Consider the following 22143-nt stretch of genomic DNA (forward strand, 5'->3'; position numbering starts at 1 on the left):
TCCCCCCAGCATTTCTCAATTTAACACTATGAATGAAAGGGCACTGACATTTGACAGCAATAACTATAAGACAGCTGTTACCTGAACAGTGATAACAAAAAATCTCCCAAAGATATGGTTGTATAAAAAGTAAAACAGCAATTCTGGAAGACTGTTTAAGTGTGTTCTCAGTATTTTTCCTAATATTAAAAATTTTAGAAACAATCTATATATCCATCAGTGAAGGATTATCTACCTACATGCAATGGAATCCCACCCAACATGTGAAACAGACATTTAAAACGTAGTTTTGCTGTAAACGTTCACTAAACACTGGAAAAAGAAAGAAAGCTTATAAAATGGTATGTAGAAGTCCAACTTATGTAAAATTACTTCACATTTTAACTGCAGAACACTACATAGTATTACAAATTGTTTCCTAAGCATCCAATCTAAGGAATACCAAAGCAGTTGTGGTTTATAGTTAATCCTCTAAGTGTTAAGGTGAAAGAATACCCATGACACTAACTGAAAAGCTGCAGTACTCTGAACAGCATGATCCCATCCCATAAACACATCCATGTTAACATGTGCAGAAAAAATAAGCTCTAGATTAACAGAGATTACAGAGAGGCTTTCACTTAAAATTCCATTTTTAAAGAAGTCCAAGAAATATTATACACTTCACACATATAACATATGCACAATGTTATTCACTGCAGCAATATTTATCATAGCAAAGGGATGGCCATGAATTGGTGACTGGTGAATAAACATCTTGGACTATGTACAAAATAGTCTACTCTTTGTTTAAGCTTTAATTTCTATATACATGCTACTTTTTGTTTTGTATATATGCATACATATACGTAGTTGCTTTTTTGCAAAAAATACACAGGAAAGATCAGACATAAACTAATAAAAAGTTACCTATACTGGAGTGGGTGAGAACTGGGTAGAAGACATAGAAAACAGAACAAAAATTCACAGATTATATCTTTTATATGGTTCTGACTTTTGATCCATATTTGTTTGAAATTTAATTAAATAAGAAAAAAACTAATATCAAGCACAAAGAATGAACTGGAATATCAAGCTGATAACAAAGAACACAGTGAAAACGAATATTTCAAGTAACTACTGAACACAGTATCTCAACATCCTTGATGTACAGTGGGATATATTAACGACAGAGGAAATTCAAAGAAATCTGACTCAATAAGCTTACTGTTAGCAATAATATTTTATTGCAATTTTAAGCTACTTTTATATATTACTGGATACAGCAAATAAATTAATAGGAATCCAGATTCAGTGCAGATCAATGTAGTAAAGATAAAACTTTAAAAAACCTGAAATATTTTATTGGAAATAGAAGTATCAACAGGAACTCATTTTTAAAATTTCCTAATTGAGTCTAATAAAACATACTAGATTGTACAATGAAAACCACAAAACTTTGTTTAAAGAAATCAACAGAAAGATGACAGTAACAGGGGACTTTCCCTGGTGGTGCAGTGGTTAAGAATCCGCTCGCCAGTGCAGCGGCCACGGGTTCAAGCCCTGGTCCAGGAAGATCCCACATGCCACGGAGCAACTAAGCCCGTGTGCCACAACTACTGAGTCCATGTGCCACAACTACTGAAGCCCGCAAACCTAGAGCCTGTGTTCTGCAACAGGAGAAGCCACCGCAATGAGAAGCCTGCGCACCACAACGAAGAGTAGCCCCCACTCGCCACATCTAGAGAAAGCCTGTGTGCAGCAACGAAGATCCAATGCAGCCAAAAATAAATAAATAAGTAAACTTAAAAAAAAAAAAAGATGACAGGAACAAATGGAAGGACATTCTGTGTTCATGGACTGAAACAGTTAAAATTGTTAAAATGTCCCTGCTACCCAAAGCCATCTATAGATTCAACACAATCCTTATCAAAATTCCAATGGCATTTTCCATAGGAAAAAAAAATTCTAAAATTTTAATGAAACCACAGAAGATCCTGAATAGCCAAAGCAATCACAAAAAAGAAAAAAAACAGGGACTTCCCTGGTGGCACAGTGGTTAAGAATCTGCCTGCCAATGCAGGGGACACGGATTCAAGCCCTGGTCTGGGAAGATTCCACATGCCATGGAGCAACAAAGCCCACGTGCCACAACTACTGCGCCTGCGCCCTAGAGCCCACGAGCCACAACTACTGAGCCCACATGCCACAACTACTGAAGCCCACGCACCTAGAGCCCGTGCCCCACAAGAGAAGCCACAATGAGAAGCCCACGCACCGCAAGGAAGAGTAGCCCCCGCTCGCCGCAATTAGAGAAAGCCCGCAGGCAGCAACGAAGACCCAAGGCGGCCAAAAATAAATAAATAAATAAATTTATTTATTAAAAAAAAGAGAACCTACAGAAAAGGAGAGAATATTTGCAAACCACGTATCAGATAAGGGGTTAATATTCAAAGTTCATAAAGAACTCATTCAACTCAATAATACAAAAACAAAACAAATGTGATTTAAAAATGGGCAGATGAACTAAGTAGACAAAGATGACATCACAATACCCAACAGGTACATTAAAACTCTAATCCTCAGGGAAATGTAAATCAAAACCACGATATCAACTCACACCTGTAAGAATGGCTATCAATAGGAAGACAAGAGGAAAACATTGGCGAGGATGTGGAGAAAAGGGAACCCCTATGCACTGTTGGTGGGATTATAAACTGGTTCAGTCACTATGGAGAACAATGTGGAGGTTCCTCAAAAAATTAAAAACTACCATACAATCCAACAATCCCACTTCTGTGTATACATCCAAAGATGAAAATAGGTTATCAAAGACGTATCTGTACTCCCATGTTTATTGCAGTATTATTCACAATAGCCAACATATGGAAACATCCTAAGTGTCCATCAATGGACGAACATATAAAGATGCAGTATATACAGCGGACCCTTGAATGACACAGGTTTGAACTACGTGGGTCCACCTATACGCAAGTTTTGTCACTCAATATGTACTACGGCACTACACAATCTGTGGTTAGATGTGGAACTGCACATAATGACACCAACTGTAAAAGTTATATGTGGGAACTGATACCCCTAATTCCACATTGTTCAAGAGTCAACTCTTCGGCTTTCCTGGTGGTGCAGTGGTTGAGAGTCCGCCTGCAGATGCAGGGGAAACAGGTTCGTGCCCCGGTCCGGGAAGATCCCACATGCTGCGGAGCAACTAAGCTTGTGTGCCACAACTACTGAGCCTGCGCTGTAGAGCCCGCAAGCCACAATTACTGAGCCCACTCACAACTACAGAAGCCAGTGCACCTAGAGCCCGTGCTCCACAACAAGAGAAGCCACCGCAGTGAGAAGCCTGCACACTGCAACGAAGAGTAGCCCCCGCATGCCGCAACTAGAGAAAGCCGGCGTGCAGCAACCAAGACCCAACGCAGCCAAAAAAAAAAAAAAAGAAAAAAAAAGAAAAGAAAAGAATAAAACTTAGGTCAATAAAGTGTTTTTTTTTTTTTTTTTTTTTTGCATGTTCTAAGGTTCTCCCAATCTATAGAGGTCTGAACCTCAGCCACTGTGCAGAAGAGTTAATTTAACATAGAAGGCCTGAGGCTGCTATACTTAGGAAGGCTTGTCAGGTTGGCTCTTGGCTGGTGTCAGAATTTGGATTTTGAGAGAACGAATTCCCACTTCCAGAACTAATAAGAGTGGCTCACTGTGCCTAAACTGTACCCAAAAATGTGGTTTATGCTGAACACCTGCTTTCCCTCTGGGAACCTGGAATTTTGCTATGTGGTAGGCAGAAGGTGCCTACATGACCAACCTAGGCACTGAGTTTTTAATGAGCTTCCCTACTGGGAGACATTTCATACACATATGCTGTCACAATTGCTGGAGGAATTAAGTAGGTCCTGTGTGACTCCACTGGGAGAGGCACTAGGAGAGGCTCATGCTTGGGGGAATGAGCCTAGTTTTCTCTGGACTCCACCCCATATGTATTTTCCCTTTCCTGATTTTGCTTTGTATCCTTGCGCTGTAATACATCATAGCCCTGAGTACAACCATATGCCAAGTCCTGTGAGTCCTTCTAGTGAATTACTGAACCTGAACCTGGCGATGGTAGTCCTGGGGGACCCCCCTCCCCACCAACACACTCATCCTGTTGCTAGCCATGAGGAAAAGCCTTCTGAAGGTAACTGGGACTCATTTTGTGGGTTTCTTCTCTAGTATGTGCAGAATCCATTTCAGAATTTTGCATTTTATCATAAAGACAATCCTGGAAGCTATTTGGATTGGCTTAGATATGTCTTAGGGAATAGGGAAGAGGCAGAGTCTGATTAGATAATCGTCAAATCTTTTACCTCTTCCTGGATAAACAGCTAGACTATATTCTCAGCCTCTTGCACAGGTGTGGCCAACAAACTAAGTTATACCCAATGAAATGTAGGCCAAATATGATACCAGCCACTGGTCCATAAAACCTCCTACTCACGACCCTCCGGTTCTTTCACCAAGCACCACGACCCTCTGGTTCTTTCACCAAGCACCAGCTAAGAATAGAACTCCTAACGCCTAGAGGAGGGTGGCACGAAAAGATAGAAGGAGCCTGGGTTCTTGAATTACTGCATAGAAGGTAATGTAAATGAACACTCTCAATGAAAGTTATCTGAGGAAAGTTATCTGAGTATAAACGTCTACTTTGCTAAGCCACTGATACCTTGGGGTTGTTTGTTACAACCCTAGCCTGCTTTTGCCTACCAAAAGAGGACAAGATTGGGTGAAAACTTTTAGAAGTTACTCTTGACAATGTGAAACACTGAGAAAGAAAAGAGTAGGTCACAGAGAAATTAAGACTATCGGTGGGAAAAAGAAGTGAATGCACTCAAGAGGGAACTGCAAGGATTCTAAAACTGTGAAGAATAAGGAAAGAAGTGAAGAAAGAGGAGGAATCAAACACTCACCTTTCCAGACTAAGCACCTGGGTTCCACTCACTCCTGACATAAAACAACTGAGGAAGACAAAGTATGAAGGGCAAGAAAGATAATGAGGCATGTCTGGAGTAAAGCATACAGATGAAATCCACTGGGCAGTTAGTTAGATTTACAGTCTGAAGCATGAAAAGTGTGGGCTGCTAATAACACATCTCAGTGTCATCAACATATAGATGATAGCATGGGAGAACTATAGAAATGAGAATAAGAAAGGGCCTATAGAGTAGCGGTTACCCAACCTTTTTTGGCACCAGGGACCAGTTTTGTAGAAGACAATTTTTCTACTGGTGGGGTGGGGGGGAGTGGTTCAGGCAGTAATTTTGAGCAATGGTTCAGGTGGTAATGAGAGCTATGATGGGGAGAAGTAAATGAAGCTTCGCTCGCTTTGCCCGCCACTCACCTCCTGCTGTGTGGTGGGCAGGGGTTGGGGACCCCTGCTATAGAGAGTCCTAAGGAAGCTTAGCACTTAAGGGAAGGTAAAAAAACCCCCAAAAAACAGAGGAACTCAAAAACTAAAAACAGGGTCTTCCCTGGTGTGCAGTGGTTGAGACTCCGAGCTCCCAATGCAGGGGACCCGGTTCGACCCCTGGTCAGGGAACTAGATCCCATACGCATGCCACAACTAAGGAGCCCATGTGCCTGCCTGCATGCCACAACTAAGGAGCCCAGGAGCTGCAACTAAGACCTGGGGCAACCAAATAAATATTTTAAAAAAAACACAAAAAACCCCTAAATACAGAACTACCATATGATCCAGCAATTCCACTCCCAGGTATATGTCAGAAGAAAATTAAAACCCTAGTTCGAAAAGATACACGCACCTCAATGCACATAGCGGCATTATTTATAACAGTCAAGATATGGAAGCAACGTAAGCGTCCATCAACAGAGGAACAGATAAAGTAGATGCGTCCATTTATACACACACACATATATAAAATGGACTATTACTCAACCATAAAGAAAAATGAGGGACTTCCCTGGTGGTCCAGTGGTTGACTCCATGCTCCCACTGCTGGGGGCGTGGATTCAATCCCTGGTCGGGGAGCTAAGATCCCACACGACATGTGGCTCAGCCAAAAAAAAAAAACAAAGAAAAACAAACAAACAAAAAAACAAAACAAACAAACAAACAAAAAAAACCCAGAAATTCTGCCATTTGCGACAAGGTGGATGGACCTACAGGATATTATGCTTAGTGGAGTCAAAGACAAATACTGTATGCTATCTTATATGTGAAATCTTAAAAAAAACACAAATGAATATAACAAAACAGAAACAGATTCGCAGATAGAACAAACTAGTGGTTAAAGGGTGGAGACACTAGTGGTTAAAGGGTGGAGACGGATGGGAGGAGGGGCAAGATAGGGGCAAGGGATTAACAGGTACAAGCTACTATGTATAAAATAAATAAGCTCTAAGGATATATTGTACAGCACAGGGAATATAGCCAATATTTTACAGTAATTTTAAATAGAGTATAACCTATAAAAACATTGAGGGCTTCCCTGGTGGCGCAGTGGTTGAGAATCCGCCTGCCGATGCAGGGGACACGGGTTTGTGCCCTGGTCCGGGAAGATCCCACATTCCGCGGGGCGGCTGGGCCCGCGAGCCATGGCCGCTGAGCCTGTGCATCCGGAGCCTGTGCTCCGCAATGGGAGAGGCCACAACAGTGAGAGGCCCGCGTACCACAAAAAAAAAAAAACCAAAAACCAACACTGAATCACTACGCTGTACACCTGAAACTCATATAACATTGTAAATCAACTATACTTCAATAAGAAAAAAACAAAGGAAGTCAAAAAGGGAAATAAAGAGTGGACAGAGAGGTGGAAGAAACAGTTATTAATATCAGAAACCAAGGAGAGTCCTCTTCTTAATGGTAATAAGTAACACCAGAAACAGATAGCATCCCTAAGAGAGCTCCAAGGAAGAATCTTCATCCACTGTGGTAGGCAGCCTCTAAAATAACCCCAATGATCCCTGCCTAATATTTACACCTTTAAGTAATCTGCTCCCCTTAAGTGTGGGCTGGACCTTAAACGTGGCTTCAAAATAAGAGAACAGAAAGCCATTTCCAAGATTAAGTTACAAGAAGACTGACTTCTGTCTGGTTTACCTCTCTCCGAGCCTGTGCTCGGACAGAAAGAAGCAAGCAATCATGTTGTGAGTAACCCTGTGGAGAGGGCAACGTGGCACGGAACTGATATGTCCCAAACAATAGCCAGCAAGGATCTGAGACCTGACAACTGCTACAAGAGTATGCTTGCACCCTTCAGACCCTTCTCACTACCCTTCAGACATGAGATGAGTATGGTCTGTGAATACTTCCACTGCAACTTTGTGAGAGACAATGAGTCAGAAGCATCTAGCCAGGTTGTGCCTGTGAAATAATAAAAAGCAAAGAAGCTTTAAACAGCTAAATTTGGGGGTAATTTGTTGTGCAGCAACTGATAACTAATACATCCATAAAAGTCTATGAAAACCATGGGGGAGAGAGCTTATGACATACATTTGGCGGTATAAAAAAAAATAGAAACTATTATAAATTATCAGAATTACCAACTAGGAGATCCCTAATACCTTCAAGAGAGGGACGTTAGTGGTCAACAGGAGGCAAGCAAAGACTCCCACATAAAGAGGACAAAACCATCAGGTAATAAGACCAGGGCCTAGCTCAAGCCCCAGCCCCTCTGAAACCTTCCAAACACATCAGACTGTCTACAGGTTGATGTGCTGATCTACCTTCCCTTCCCTTCAGTATGCATGACACATACTGTTAAAATTTAATCACACTGTTCTCTATTGTTTCATGTGTATTATCCTTTTCATCAGTGCCTGGGACATACCTTGGGTTTATTCCCTATCTCTTCTTTGCCACCACTCCCAACCAAACAACCAGCTTTGAGGGCATCAAAAATTTTCCATAACCCTGCTAAGTCCAATACCGTATTCAATTTCTAGGTCCCTAAAATACAATTTGACTAGACTTAACAGAAAACAAAATGAAGTCAAAGTTTGGTAAATTTCTTCTACCTTCATCACCCATCAAAGGTGGAGATAATTTTCCATAATCTCATTTCAGGTTGGTTTGTCTTTAATTGTGATAGCATCAATATTTTATGTGTCACTTACAAACTTTATTTGGCAGTATTTTTTCTGACATGATACATCCCAATTTCAGAGGTGTTAAAATGTTAAAAATTTGTTTTAGAATCAGTGAAATATCGTATTCCTTTTCCATATGTAGTGTTTTCACATATGCTATTGTAAAATTAAAATAATTTTAAGTAAACTTGTGACTTACCCCAACAACAGTTGGATAAAAGTTAAGTAAAATAACCCTGACAACAAACATGAACCCCAAAAGGGTATTTACTGGTATTTATAAACTAGAGGGCAATATCATCTCCAAAAGCATTTTGAAAGTGGGAGTGGGAGAGCCATTGGCGTTCAATGAGAATTAGAGATGCAATATACATCTTGCAAGGAAGGAGGACAGCACCACCAATAAACTATTCTGCCCAAACATCAATAGTGTCCTTGTTGAGAAAACAGCTTTTGCATCCACTTTCTGCAGGGTGGGCCCTACATGCGAACACAAGTCTGGCTTTCCACAAAGTTAACACAAAGCCAAGCACAACTTAAATCCACCAAATGGTAGGAAACAGTATATGGCTAATGTGAAGTGGCTACCAAAACTTATCAGAGAAACAGTTTACACACTACTATTATGTATATTAACCTAGTCAAATACTTGAGTACTTACTATGTGTCAGGTATTTGAGATACATCAGTGAACAGCCATGCATACATCCCTGCATTCCCACTGGGGGAAAGAAACAGTAATCATAAAAAATTATCAAGCATTTCAAGAGACACTAAGTACTATGGAAAAATAGCAAGGGTAAAGGTGGACCACACTGGGGGTGGGGAGGGCGGGAGGAGATTGCAAAGTAGGGTGGTCAGAGTAAGCCTTATGGAGAAAGTAGTATTCGAGATTTTAAGGAGCTGAGGGGTTTAGCCATGGATGTATCTGAGAGAAGAATGTTCCAGACAGAGGGACTGTCAGTTAATGCAAAGGCTTCCTCAGAGAGTACATGGCATATGTGAGAAAAAGCATGGAGGCCAAGTGTAGCTGAAGTAAACTTAGTGAGGGGGAGAGTGAAGAGAGTAATTTGGGGAGAAGGGGGAACATATGAAGAGGTATAGGGCAGGGCTAAATCCTGTAGGTGATAAAAGGCCTTTCTTTGGCTTTTACTAAAGACAAATGGAGAACCAATGGGTGGTTCTGAACAGAAGACACAATATAATTTTTTAAAATATAAGAATCACTCCAGATGATGAACTGAGAATAAACTACAGGGGAGCAAGGGTAGAAAGCAAGGTAGACAATAGCACATTAAGAGGAAATTAGTGACTAAAACCCAAACACAGAAGTACCCTACAAAGCTATACACAAATATCCCAAAACTAGGTTACTATATTAAAGTAAGTTACCATACCAACATTTTGCGGTTGCCAGAATCCTTTGAGGGCTTACTGACCGAAGAAGATAAAAATCAAAATGAAATACTTTCAAGTAATTTTTACATTTTACCTTTGGACAGACCACCTCAACTTCTGTAATCTTTGGTATAATTGTTGTTTGAAAAGTGAACAGGAATATTCCTAAAATATCCATGCCATAACAGTGGATATATATACATGGTACACTTACCTCTTCATTACCTAAAGAACAAAAAGCACTAATATGAGTAATCCAAATCAAGGACATCCCCAAATTATGTATTACTGGGCTTAGAAAGGTCTAGTGTAAAACTTTTTTTTAGAACCCAGCTGGCAAGGGATAAGGAAATATTCAAGGACATTATGGTTGACAGGTAATAAATCGGTTTGAAATTAAAGTTTTGCCAAGGATAAAAACAAATGGATCAAGAGTTGACTGGGACTTCCCTGGTGGTCCAGTGGTTAAGACTCTGTGCTTCCAATGCAGGGGGTACAGGTTCGATCCCTGGGGTCAGGGAACTAAGATCCCACATGCTGCGTGGTGTCGCCAGAAAAAAAGGCAACAGAACCTTAATACTAACTTTTAAAGCACATTTAATAGCCTTGTGTGGATAGCTTCACAATTTTATTTCACCTTATTTTACTTATTTACTTATTTTTTGGCCACTCAGCATGTGGGATCTTAGTTCCCCAACCAGGGATCGAACCCGCAACCCCTGAAGTGGAAGCGCAGAGTCTTAACCAGTGGATCGCCAGGGAAGTCACTTCACAATTTTAGAAGAATTACTACAATCTGTACATCAGCATAGCTTAAACAATTGTTAGTATTAGCAAATAACCATCCATTTTTAAAAACTGAAAAAGTGAAAAGAGCCCAAAAAGCATGTTTACTCCAAAATCAGAAAAGAACCAAGTTCTTGATCTGAAATCAACTGAATATTCAGAAGCATCTTCCCAGTAGCATGTGTAAAATTATAAAGCTATGCACTATGTATTTAAGATGACTAAAAAATAGAGTAAGTACCCTTCTTAGAGCTACTTTATCTTAAAACTGTAACTACACCAGAAGAAAAGAGTTTTATATTTTCACACTGAAGAGATGAAAAACTCAAATCTTGTGTCTTGTCCTCCAAAAATAAGTGGTTGACCATAGGTTATTCTCACCTTTTTGATGAATGATCAGATTCATAGAACTTTTCCTTGTACTGAACTTTAGCAGTACGGAAAGACAGAATCACCATTAGGCTAGAGTAGGAAAACCTGGTCTAACATTAAACTAACGAAGTCACCTCACTTTCCTGGGCTTCAATTTCCTACAAATGATACCATAATTCTGTATGACTAGATTTCAAAGTTTAACCTTCTAAAAGATGTCAACAGAATTATAAGTATATAGCTCCAAGAAAAACAGTCTGTGTCCTCAAAAGAAAACCAGAGTGTACTGTTTTCCAAGGACGCCATGTTCTATAAATCTATCCAACTGTAACAAATGAAGTATTATTCAATTACAATTCAGGGCAACTGTATGTATATGTTTGGAGGATGGGAGACTTCTTACCTACTATAAAATGAAACAACTTATAAGGCAATACATGGTAAAGGTAAGTGAAACTACCCAAGAGGAATGTAAGAAATCAATTTTGCTTAGGGAAGTCAGGGAAAAGATTATAGACAGTACATTTGAGTATGAACTGGAATAAGGGATAATGTTTTGGTAGATACAGATGATGACATTCCAGATAAAAGGGGCAAAAACGTATTTGGGAATCACTGTGCAACAGTCTTTTAACTAAAGCATAAGTTGTAATATGCTGCTATAAGTAGGGAGGGATCAATACTTACACAATAAGCTCCAGGCCAAGGTACCTGAAAAACTTTGGTGTATAGGATGCCTCGTTTCAAACCAATGATTTAGGCCTTCCCTGGTGGTGCAGTGGTTGAGAGTCCGCCTGGCAATGCAGGGGACCCTGGTTTGAGCCCTGGTCCAGGAAGACCCCACATGCCACGGAGCATCTAAGCCTGCGCGCCACAACTACTGAGCCTGCGCTCTAGAGCCCGCGAGCCACAACTACTGAGCCCGTGTGCCGCGACTACTGAAGCCCGCGCGCCTAGAGCCCGTGCTCCGCAACAAGAGAAGCCACCACAGTGAGAAGCCCACGCACCACAACGAAGAGTAGCCCCCGCTGGCAACAAGAGAAGCCACTGTGGTGAGACGCCCACGCACCACAACGAAGAGTAGCCCCCGCTCGCCGCAACTAGAGAAAGCCTGCACGCAGCAACGAAGACCCAACGCAGCCAAAAATAAATAAATAAATAAATAAATTTATTTTAAAAAACAACACAAAAACCAATGATTTAGTAGACAATTTGGCATTAATGTGAAGAATTAACTGTATTCCCAGAATCATTTACAATTATAACATATTCACATATTACTTATGTAATAAAGAAATCCAATAAACAAATGATGAGGAAAAGATACTGGAGATTAGTTAGAAAGCTATTGCAGAAAAGACAGGGTCTGAAACAAAGGAGTAACTATTCTTTTTTTTTTAAACATCTTTATTGGAGTATAACTGTTTTACAATGGTGTGAGGAGTAACTATTCTTATAATGAGTCTACCAAAAAATTTAAAGGTAACATTGCATTTCAAAACTAAGAGCTCTAAATCCAAGGTGACAAACTTTCAAACTAATTATCTGAAAGGGAAAATGCTGAGCTCTTAATATGAAGTTTAAGAGCAATAAAATAGTGTCTTTCACAATATGCTTTCATTCCATGTTACATTTCATATAATTAGTCCAAAAAACAAAAAAAACCAAAAAGCACAATAAAACCAACACCTCTCGCACAGTGTAACATCTCATTCAACATTTTAATTTACCCTAGAGGTATATCCTGAGCCTTCCAGCATTAAAGACAGAAATGCATTTCTTAAACCTACGCTCCACACTCCCAAAGGCTGCATTTCCTTCGAATCTCAACACAGGATTTCAGATTAAGTCTACACCTCTAATTAGTGACTTCTCAAACAATGCTTTCCAACGAATAATTTGTTTTATTTGCTTTGCTACATTCTTGCAAATGTATGAATGAAAAGTGTGTTAAAATTAACTACTGTGTACATATAGGGTGCAAAAGGTTTTGAGCCCATTTTAGCTTTGAAACATGCTTCTTAAAAACTGTGAGCAAACAACAGAAAAGGAACTGCTGGATCTTTCTTTATATAAGGTCTTAAAATAAGACTCAGTAGGATGCCATTTTGAAACTTCCCAGCAGGAAGTTCAGTTTGATCAGAGGGCTGGTTAAATGCTTCAACTAATAATATGAACTGACTTGAAAGTTAGCTTTGTTCTTTTACAAAAGAATATACCAAGTTCACAGCAGGTACTATTTTTGTTAATTCAAGAATCATAAACTTCTCATGAAAAATAAGTGTCTTGAAATATCTGAGCACTCAATTAAAATTATTGTGATAAATTCTCTTCCAAGGTATTGAGTACCAAAGATCTGTTACGTGGTAGAATGAAATAAAGACTCAAGTTCATGAATTTAAATTGGCTAAAAAGAAAGCTTTTCATAATTAGATCAGAATCTAACCAAAAACATACTTGGAAAAAGCAAGGATAATTTGAGATTAGTCTTTAAACATGTTGTCAAGAAATAGGAAGCATTTCCTCTTCTGTCCTCACAATTGTTTTTGTTTTTTTTTAATGACTTAACCCAAAGTTAGGAGGACATCACAGTACTTAGCCTGACAAGATACATGTTAAAGAGACTGCGATTTAAAACCCCAGTAGAAATTTAAGAGACCATAGAGAAAGAAGCTAAGCCAGAGATCCATTCGAGTGAGTTAGGAACCAAAAGCATTTCAGTTCTGTTCCACCATAATGCCACAAAAGGCTGCCTTAAAACTTCTAAGATTACAATCTTAGGCAAGAAAGGGTAATACTTTCAGTTACTGATGGTCAAATCTTGGTGCCTTGATTCTAGACTTACGTTTCCACGGAAGGACTTGGGCCCCCACTTGTTGAAAAGGGACTAACTCTCTAAACAAGTTTTATCATCATGGGACCTTTTCAGTCAAAGCATAACTAGATGTCTAAAACTTTATGTATCATCAGCTCATTTTCTCCTCAGAAAAGGTAACAATCTGCAGTGTCCTACAACAGGATTATTTAAACTGATACCATATATCTTATTAATAGCTAAAATACTACACTGCCAATCTTTGGATGGGTAGGAATGTCAACCTGAGCACATTAAACCCAAATACTTCTACACAAACAAGTTTGTTCTTAATCTGTTTGACCTATTTCCTGATTTTGTACGTGTCCAACCATTTTTTCATCCGTGCATCCGTAACTCCTATCAAACGGATTGTCATGAGGCAAAGGTTCAGAATTTTTTTCGCAAAAGGTAATCAACTACACACACTCAATTATTAACTGGTCAAATAAACTCCCCAAGGCAATCGAATTTTAGAGAAAGAGGGAGACTAAGTGCTATTACTCACTTTCAGGAAAAAAAATACTTTTTACTAGAGTCCTAAAAAACTGTGATGTTTGAATGACTTCAAGGGGCAAAGTTTCTGCTCGAAGTTTACTTTAAACACAACATTTCCAAACCCACAGATATTAAGCATTAAAGCTTCATCCTAGTGAGGATACTCCTCTATGGGAGGACGGTGGGGTGAAATCTGCAGAGGGGTTGGTACTGAAAAAGAACACCTGTGCGTTTGGCCTTACGGAACCCTCTAGTAAGACCTGTAGTAAGTCTCTCTCCCACCAGCGCTGAGGCCTACAAGTGCTCGGCTAGGAAGCGGGCACTTCCTACGGATGAGCGGAACCGCCACTACAGCACAGACCCTGGGCCCGGTGGGTGGGGGCCGACTTTGGAGACAGAGTGAGCGCCCTGGCGCGCGAGTGGAACAAAACCTGTGGCAAGAAGTAATGAGGAAGTGCTCTCTCCCGCCCGCCCCTCCCACCGGCGGACACCCGAAACACCCAGGGTTTGACAACGTGCTGGGGGCGGGGGAGGGGACTGGCAGTTCCAGGTCCGCCCAGAGGAACTGGGAGCCTGTACTCCAAACACGGGCCCCTCGCCCCCGAAGCTAGGCCTCCGGGGCCAATGCCTGCTGCACCCATCCGGCAGCTGAGAAGCTCGTGGGGTCTGAGAAGGGTGCAGTCCGCGCGAACCGAGGCCCAGCCGCCCCAGTTGCCGCCACCGCCGCCCTCAGAGCATCCAGGCCCGGGCCGGGGGCCATCCCGGGTCTCATCCCGCGCTCTGCCCTCCGCTTTGTGGAGCCTTCGCCTCGGCCTCTTCTTTTCAGAGCCCGAAAACTCTACAGCCGAGAGGAGAGAGTCCGCCCTCTCTCGCCTCTCCACTTCCCCGTCCCAACTGCCCCTCACACAGCGGAGCGCCGGGAAACGCTCCCAGTGGCCCCGGGACCACCCCCGTTCCTTCCCGCACCGGCACCCGCTTTCCGTAGCTGACACCGCCCGCCGGCCCCAGCACCCGACCCCAGCCCACCTCACCTCAGGCGGCTCCGGCGGCGCTGGACACAGGAAACTCCTGGGTCCCCGACTCCGGCTCTCCTCGACCCCTCTTCGGTTAACTCCGCTTGTTTCTCTACAAAATGGCGCCGGAGGTCGCGCGCTCACGTCGCGGCCTTTCCCCTCCCCGTTCCCATTTCATCATTCGCTGCCCGCCCGAGGAAGGAGGGCCCCAGCACCAGCCAATGATCGTAGCCCGCCTGTGGCTCCTGCCCAATCACCGACGGGTGCCCGCGGATTTAAACCAATCACGCACTATCACTTGCAGAAGTCAAGGAAGAAACCAGTCTCTTGCTAGCAACTACCAATCCAGACTCCTACTTCGCGGGCTTTGGCCAATTGCCGCTCACCGGTCCCTAGGGACGGGAGTAGGAGCCCTTGCGCCTGCGCTCGAGGCGAGGGCCAATGGGGAGACGCAGATAACTTCGATTTGGGGTTTTACGGACTTCCCACCTGCCCTCGAGGTCGTCGACCAATGGGGGCCTGGCATTGCTTCTGAGAAACAATAAATAAAGGAGAGGGCCCTTAAATCCTCGCCACCTTGCGCGGGCACTACTCCGAGTTTGAGGGAAAAACAGCCTTCCAATACGCTCCTTCCTCTTTCGAAGTGTCAAGTCTGGTAGACCACCGGGCTTCCCAATCTTAAATATTTCCCCACCCCCGCCCGCCTTGTCCATTTGGCGGGGAGCGCCAGCTACCAGAAAGCAAGCCACCCTGTAACTAGAGTGGTGGCGCTTTGCATCTTGGGATATGTAGTTCCCCCTCCCCGTTCCTGTCGCAAAAGTAGTGCGAGTTCTTCTGTCACTGACTGCGCCCTAGGAGGAGTAAGGCGTGCTGGAGAACGTAGTCCCTCAGGTTCCCGTTTGGTTCTAGCCTGCCTCACTTTCGTCAAGAGAACTTTCCCATCTAGTTCTGCCTGTTGAAGAAGGGACTCCTTACAGAGAGGTAGGAAGCTCAGTCTCTTTTTGGCTTAGTCCCTGGAAGTGGTATCAGAAAGAATACTTATGCCCTTTGCTCTCGGGAGAAAGAATAAACATATTTTTTTTAAAGATTTTGTGGTCACGTGTTCCTAGCTGAGTGTGGGAGGAGTGGAAGGAAGTGTTGACTGGTGGCTCTTTTAAGTTTTGAAAAAAATGTATCCTCATCGCCCCGTCCTGAGGCTATGCTGGTTTGCTTGTCTCCTAGCCATCTCTCTCATGCTACCTTCTGTGCCTAAAAAAAAAAATTATGGTAAAAACGCATAGCATAAAAATTACCATCTTAGCTGTTTTTAAGTGTACCGCATAGTAGTGTTAAAACTATATGCATATTATTGTGCAACTGATCTTTAGAAGTTTTTCATCTTGCAAAACAAACTGTATGCCCATCAAACAACTCCCCATCTCCTCCTTCCAATCCTTGACAACCACCCTTCTATTTTCTAAGAGTTTGACTACTTTACATACCTCATATAGATGGCATCATGAAGAATTTGTCTTTTTGTGACTGGCTTATTTCACTAACGTCCTAGAAATACTTTTTGACACCTGCCCATTCCTTGGTTGGAGGCTAACTCTTTCAGCAGACATTTACTGACTGGTGATTTCAAACAACTGTAGGATACCCAGGGACCCCACATACAACAAGGGCAAGGGTTGCTTCAGTCCTGTTCATAGCTGTATCCCAGCACCTAGCATAGTGCCTGGCACATGGTAGACATGTGAGCAAATAAATGTTGAAAAATCAGGAAATGGAGAAATGGACTTAAAACATTATAATATTAGTGATAGAAGGCCCCCTAAACAGACCAAGGATGAGGAGTAAGTCCCTTCTATACCTTGTTGCTGTATAAAATTGCTAAAACCTCTATGGATAGCAGAATTTTGGCTAAATTTATCAAAACTGAAAATGCACAGACCCATTGACCCAGTGTCTAGGAATTTATTCCACAGGTGAATATTGCAGATTTGTACAGAGATGAATATATAAAGATATTCACTGATGCATTGTTAATGGAGGCCCAAAAGATTGGACACAATAGGGAAGAGGATAAATAAGTGTATGGTACTGTCATACAATGGAATAATACAGAGTTTTTAAAAACCCTGAGGTAGTCTATAGGTACTGATATGGAATAATTCAAAGATTTATTGTTAAATTTAAAAGTTAAGTGTAGAAAAAGAAAAAACAAAACAAAAAAACTGATGGTATAATCAGTATGTTACCATATGTGTAGGAGAAAATAACTATATTTGTATTTACATATAAATAAATGCATAAAAAGATTTGAAAAGATACACCGTTTCCCCAAACTGACACTAGTGGTTATCCCCAGGGAGGGGAGTGGAATGAGGAAAGGGTAAAGGGAGCTTTTGCTTTTTGTTTTGTGTATTACTATATTATTTGAACTTTTTGCAAAGAGGATGTATTTATGTTTTATTTGTATAATTTAAAATAAAATTTTTTTAAAAGGAGACAGATAATGACACCCATAGAGGTCAACTATCTAAGATCAATTCTGTAATTCTACAACTAATTCAGGTCTCAGACATAAATCTCCTAAAGTAAAGTCAGTTGAATGAAATAAAGCTGAGTTGCCTTTCCCCACTTGCACCTGTCTTTATACTGAGGCTGCTCTGGGAGACCCTTCTGCCCACTCCCAGTGCCACCCTCCCACCCCCATCCTCACTCCCAGCTACAGCAACACCACTGCTAGGATTTGACGTGCCTTGGGGACTTAGCCTAGTACTTGCAGGATTCGCACAATAAATAGCCTGGAGATCAAAGTCCTTCAACTGTGTGTTGTCAAGAATTCTGGGTGGCTTCTATCCCTGCTAGAAAAGAGAGAGACTCATAGAATGTTTACAAATTGGAAGGGTTAATGGAGATAACTTAGTGTACTTTTTTCACTTTACTGAAAGACATAGTTGGAAATCATGCCCAGCTTAGTGTACTTTTTTCACTTTACCGAAAGACATAGTTGGAAATCATGCCCAGACAAACTAGTTTACTAGAGACCTTCACAAAGGACTCACTGCATCACCTTGTAACTCAGCAATTATGTGTTCTGGGGTTCAAACATATTTAGAAACAGGATATTTTTACTAGCTGTTAATTACTCACCTGGCCTCTTTCCTCAGCCTTGTTCCAATCCTTCAACCCCAATTAACTGTGCTTCCCATGCTCTGGAAGAACTATACAAACTCTTTTAACTGTTTCCCAAAATAGCCTGGAGAGGGAAATGTGAGTGTTAGGAAACAAAAGCCTTATTGAATTGGCTTGGGGTGGAGGCATAAATACCTAGAAGGCAAAGGACTTTGAAACGTTGAGATCTGTGCAAACTGTGTTATAAAATGTTTGGTGGTTGAATGAAGAAGAGATACAAGGCCTTTTTATTCAGTGTTCTTGTTTTTCAGTCCCATTTATCAGAGAGTCAGTAACTTCAATTTACAGTAGTTTTATTTTGTTTTGTTGTGTTTTGGCTGCCTTGCACAGCATGCGGGATCTTAGTTCCCCGACGAGGGATCGAACCCATTCCCCCTGCAGTGGAAACATGGAGTCCTAACCACTGGACCACCAGGGAGTTCCCAATTTACAGTAGTTTTGACTGTCTTATCCAAAGCAACTCACTGACAGCCTAAATCTAAATTCTGATCTCCTTCCAGACCATCAGCAATGCCTAAGCTCCAAACCTTCGGGCTCCCTGGGCACCCAGGCTTTGGTACGACTTTGGTGGCTCTACCCTGATGGGAGGATGACCAGGTAAGCACATTGCAAAAAGCCCATTGTGGAATTCAGAAACCCAGGCCCAGAACCAGGCTGTGCCCCTAACTTTCTGTGTAACCTTGGGAAAGTCCTTTCCCCTCCCTGCACTTCTTTTTCCCTCTTTACTATTCTGAGGATATTGGATTTGGCTCCCAAAGTGTGTTCTGTGGACTCCTAGGAAGCCAAAGGCTTACTGTGTGGTCCTGGAATTCTTATGTGCACATAGGTTTATAAATCAACTAATATACTCTAAAAGTAAAACTTTACATGCTTTCTCTCATCCATACCTCAAGACCCTGTGGGGTAGGGACCCCATTTTACAGATCATAAAACTGAAGCTTAGAGAGGTGAGTCACTTGCCCAAGGTAACATACCTAGTCAATGGCAAAGCCAGCCTTGAAACCCAAGCTCTCTGACTTCAGGGCTTACATTCCCAGCCACCATCCTCTAAGCCTTTGTTTGGAAACCCCCGTGCCTAGGTGATCTCCCAGCTGTCATGTTCAGTGGTCCAGTGGTGATCAGATATTTTCCAAGCCAAAAAGTGTGATGCCTCATCTGATAGGGTGTTATAAATGAGACAGATTCTGAAAATACTGCTGTGAGTTTGGTGTTTTCCAGTTGAGTTTACATTTGAATTTTTTGATTCTCTCTCCTTTTATTTATTTTTTGCGGTATGCGGGCCTCTCACTGTTGTGGCCTCTCCCGTTCCGGAGCACAGGCTCCGGACACGCAGGCTCAGCGGCCATGGCTCACGGGCCCAGCTGCTCCGCGGCATGTGGGATCTTCCCGGACCGGGGCACGAACCCGTGTCCCCTGCATCGGCAGGTGGACTCTCAACCACTGCGCCACCAGGGAAGCCTCTCTCCTTTTTTAAAAATTTTATTTATTTTTGGCTGCGTTGTGTCTTCGTTGCTGGGTGCGGGCTCGCTCTAGTTGCGGCGAGGGGGACCACTCTCCGTTGTGGTGCGCAGGCTTCTCATTGCGGTGGCTCCTCTTGTTGCCGAACACAGGCTCTAGGCGCGTGGGCTTCAGTAGTTGTGGCACACGGGCTCAGTAATTGTGGCTTACGGGCTCTAGAGCGCAGGCTTAGTAGTTGTGGTGCACGGGCTTAGTTGCTCCACGGCATGTGGGATCTTCCCGGACCAGGGATCGAACCTGTGTCCCCTGCATTGGCTGGTGGATTCTTACCCACTGTGCCACCAGGGAAGTCCCTAGATTCTCTCTTTAATACGGGATTTTGTCCCAAGACTGTAGGCAACTCCTGACTTTTTTTTAAAGGTTATTTATCCCTCTGTCTCTTTTCATGAGAGAACAGGGAAGAAGCTAAGAGGAAAAAGGAAAAGCCACAAAGCACCTCCTCTGGTTCATGGTTAGTTTAGCACTGAGTGGTTGCTTGCAAACAAGTTAGAGCAGGTCTGAGAATCCTACCTGGGCTTTAGACAGATTCGTGGACTTTAGGATTATTGATGGAATTCTTCTGAGCTAGACAGAGTCTGTATGACTCTGCCGTAACTTTCTGTGTCCTCCCTGATTACAGACCTGATACTTGAGATGATTGCCTGAAACCTGGACCATTAGTCTGTACTCTTCATTCTCTGCCTATCTGGGCCCCTGCCTTGGCAGATAGTTCTCGTTTAGTACTACAGACTTCTTTGGGCACTGTCTCAGCCCCTCAGCCCCCAACTTACACTTAACATCGTTTACCTAGCACCCATCTCTACTGTCATCTTAGAGGGGTAAACTTACAAGATATCCTGAACTGAAGGTGGGAGGGGGCAATAAGTTGAGCATTGTCTTCCAAATTCCTCTTTTTTTAGGATGGGGGGTGCCACACCTCCCGGCTTGCAAGATCTTAGTTCCCCAACCAGGGATTGAACCAGGGCCTCAGCAGTGAAAACCCAGAATCCTAACCACTAGACCAACCAGGGAACTCCCCTTCCAAATTCCTCTGGACCATTCCATACTTCCTTCTCTAGGTTATTAAGTCCATCAGACATTTTCTCTTCCAAATACAGTATAGAGTCTTGGAAGTCTGAGAAAAAGAGCCCTCTGTCTTTAAGATGTTTACAGTCACTCTTTGGAGGAGCAAAAGACAGACCAGGTAATCATTACTGAACAATTCAAGCCTGTATGTTACCTATAGAATGAATAGGTCAATAATCTAAATGCTGGAAGCTGATCCAGGAGAAATACTTTTGCTGGAATTCTTTCAGGATATGTAGCTTAAAACAGTACCCCCTCCCTGAACCCCAAAAGGTAAGCTTACCAGCCACCCACACTGACCTGAAAAGGACTTTTCATGACCAAGAATCCCTGAATTCAAATATATTGGGGGCCTCTGAACAGCTTTCAGTACTTCAAAAAGCATAAGAAAATCAAATATTTGTCATTCCCCACACTACCCCCCCAGAAGCTACAGCAGCTATCATTAATTAGCTCATCATATTTGGTAGGCAAAAATCTTCCAAAATTCAGAACCCGTAGGGAAAATAATAAGCAAACATCTTTGGAATAAAATATTGGGGAATCTCTACAGAGGCCCATTTCAACCCCAAAAAATCTGAGCCTAATTAGCCTCATTCACTGACCTGAGGATGAGGATAGGCCCATATTTGTCATTGTAGCCCTGTGGTTTTAGAGTAGTCACAGATGGTGAAAGAAAGGACAAACTCCAGGTTCAAGTAAAAAAGAAAGCATTTTGAATAATGTCATTCAAGCTGCTAAAACAAAATACTATAGACCCAGTGGCTTATAAAAACAGAAATTTAGGGCTTCCCTGCTGGCGCAGTGGTTGGGAGTCCGCCTGCCGATGCAGGGGACACGGGTTCGTGCCCCGGTCCGGTAGGATCTCACATGCCGCTGAGCGGCTGGACCCGTGAGCCATGGCCGCTGAGCCTGCGCGTCCGGAGCCTGTGCTCCACAACGGGAAAGACCACAGCAGTGAGAGGCCCGTGTACCGCAAAAAAAAAAAAACACCGAAATTTATTCCTCACAGTTCTGGAGGCTGGGAAGCCCAAGATAAAGGCACCAGCAGATTCAGTGTCTGGGGAGAGCCCACTTCCTTGTTCATAGATGTACATCTTGCTGTAACCTCACATAGTAGAAGAAGCAAGGGAGTTCTCTGGCGTCCCTTTTATAAAAGCATTAATCACATTCATGAGGGTTCCACCCTTATGACCTAATCACCACCCAAAGGCCTTACCTCCCCATAGATCACACACACCCCTCCACCACCAGGGCAGAACCCTCATTTCTTTTTTTTTTTTTTTTTTTTTTTTTCTGCGATACTCGAGCCTCTCATTGTTGCGGCCTCTCCCGTTGCGGAGCACAGGCTCCGGACGCACAGGCTCAGCGGCCATG

General features: G+C 42.5%; 1 protein-coding gene and 1 long non-coding RNA gene across 11 annotated transcripts in view; one reads left to right on the forward strand and one right to left on the reverse strand.

Moving 5' to 3' along the window:
• CNOT1 (CCR4-NOT transcription complex subunit 1) overlaps positions 1–15132 on the reverse strand; it is a 99102-nt gene extending 83970 nt beyond the window's left edge. For 7 of the 10 annotated variants that reach the window (XR_008615539.1, XR_008615538.1, XM_007112832.4 and 4 more), the window contains exon 1: positions 15022–15125. The gene's annotated coding sequence lies outside the window, so the exon portion shown is untranslated. Of the gene's footprint in view, positions 1–15021 lie in introns of all 10 variants that reach the window. The other 3 variants (XM_028478268.2, XM_055079051.1, XM_007112831.4) reach the window with 2 other exon arrangements.
• Positions 15133–15873: 741 nt separating this feature from the next.
• The window catches only part of LOC102990107 (uncharacterized), an 18554-nt gene continuing 12284 nt past the window's right edge, over positions 15874–22143 (forward strand). Inside the window, exons 1-2 of the long non-coding RNA XR_008615545.1 lie at positions 15874–15984; positions 18684–18780. This is a non-coding gene — a long non-coding RNA (uncharacterized lncRNA). The remainder of the gene's footprint in view (positions 15985–18683; positions 18781–22143) is intronic.

Source organism: Physeter macrocephalus, chromosome 17, assembly GCF_002837175.3.
Source record: "Physeter macrocephalus isolate SW-GA chromosome 17, ASM283717v5, whole genome shotgun sequence".
NCBI classification, from domain to species: Eukaryota; Metazoa; Chordata; class Mammalia; order Artiodactyla; family Physeteridae; genus Physeter; species Physeter macrocephalus.